Genomic DNA, 2189 nt, shown 5'->3' on the forward strand with positions numbered 1-2189 from the left:
TCAGCTCAAAATTTACCAGCAAGAGGTATGGTGACTAATCTCTAACTTCCAAGCATTTAATATCATTTCTCTGCCAAGAATGCGTAATGTAGTTGTCGATGCCTTAGCAAACGCAAATGCTAGGATGTCACCACTTAGGGATAGATTTACTGTTGAAATTTTGTATAAGCCTTCTATCGCTGATAACATAACTAATTTACATTTTTTTGATGATGAACAATAGATACTGCACTTCATGGCCAATGCTGATGTCTTCAAGGATGCAACGATTAATGAAGATGAGCACGAGTAGTCTCTACAAGATACAACTGATGACAAGAAAGGAAACCTCATCCCCAAGGGTGTGGTATCTATCGAAAATCTCTATGACTTTCATAACCACTTTCATGGGCCAAGGAAAAAAAAAACCCACAGTTCCATGATGATGCATGAATAGATAAACTTGGGAACATAAGAAGATTCGAAGTTCGTCAATCTCGATATGTGTTGCACATAACAGGAGCGGTAAGCTTTGTCCGCTTGTTCAAACAATATCTAGATGTGTTCGCATGGACATATGATGATCTGAAAACATACGACACGTGAATAACGCAACATGTGATTCCGATCAGGGAAGAGGTCAATCCATTTCAGTAGAAGTTGAGGAAAGTACATCCATCACTTGAGCCCCTCATACAGAAAGAGCTGACTAAATTGTTGGATGCACGAAACGTTTATAGAGTTCATCATTCCACGTGGGTTTCTAACTTAGTTCCTATACGAAAGAAGTCTGGGGAGATCCGCTTGTGTGTTGATTTCTGAAACTTGAACCGCGTCTTGAACAAAGACAACTACCCTGTGTTGTCAATGGAGAATATTTTACAGAAAATATCTGGGGCATAAATGTTTTCCTTACTCGACAGTTTTTCTGGATATAACCAGATACTAGTAGCAGAACCTGATAGAATAAAGACTACCTTGCATACGAAGTGGGGTATGTTTGCATGCAAGAGAATGCCATTTGGGCTCGTGAATGCAGGCATAATCTTTCAGCGCACCATGGACATCACCTTCCATGGACTCATCGGACAGAGTGTAGTGGTGTACCTTGATGACATGACTGTCTTTTCCAGAAAACGGTCAGACCACATATGCCATCTGAAGAAGATATTCAAGTGATGCTCAAAATACAATATTTCCTTGAATCCCAAAAAGAGTGTATTCGCGGTGTCTGAGGGGAACCTCCTTGGGAACATCATTTCCAGAAGTAGGATCAAGGTTGATCCAAACCATTACATAGATTCCTCACCTAGCCAACAAGAAATTAATGCAGTCCTTCTTGGGAAAGATAAACTTCCTCGAGAAGTTCATCTCAGATTATGCATAGATAGTGAAACCTATGTAAGACATGATCAAGAAGGATGAAATTTATAGCTGGGGTAAGAGGGAAAAAATTCATTCACCCATATCAAGCAGGCTATAGAAGATGCGCCTACACTTTACAACTCAGATTTTAACAAAGATTTCTTTCTATACACCTTCGCCTCGGACAACTTACTTACTGCAATACTCACTAAGAAGGATGATATGAACGACGAACATCCCATCTCCTTCATGAGAGCAAGCATACGGGATCCAAACTCAACTACCCATCGTTGACAAACAAGAATATGCAGTATACAAGTTAGTGAAACACTTCAGACCCCACTTGTTGAAGAACCATTGCATAGTCTATGTGCCTCACCCAATAGTCCAATCATTGCTTGTACAACAAAAGTTGGGTGAAAGACGTGTGAACTAGATGATAGGCTTGCAAGAGTATCATCTTGAAATCAAGCCAGTTCACACTGTCAAGGATAGTAGTCTCTGTAGACTTGCAGCTGAAGCAGTCCATGCACATGAGGAAGAAGAAGAGCTCGTTGGTTGGGAGCAAGAAATCGAGATGTACGATGTAGAGCAAGCACCACCCACTTCATGCATAAACTCCTGGTACGAAGATGTGCTCCAGTACCTTGAGCACGACTCTATACCCTCTCACCTCTCCATGAGATAGAAGAGGGAACTTTTCTTCAAAGTTTTACCTTATTAGTTGGTGCACAGAGTGATTTATAGAAAGCATAGTAACAAGATTTTTCTCAGGTGCCTGGAGGCACATGATTCAGAGAAGGTCTTGCATGATCTGCATGACGGACCAGCTGGGGGCCACTTTG

This window comes from Pinus tabuliformis, chromosome 1_1 (assembly GCF_031772625.1).
Source record: "Pinus tabuliformis cultivar Carrire ecotype Pingquan chromosome 1_1, CPIR1, whole genome shotgun sequence".
Lineage (NCBI taxonomy): Eukaryota > Viridiplantae > Streptophyta > Pinopsida > Pinales > Pinaceae > Pinus > Pinus tabuliformis.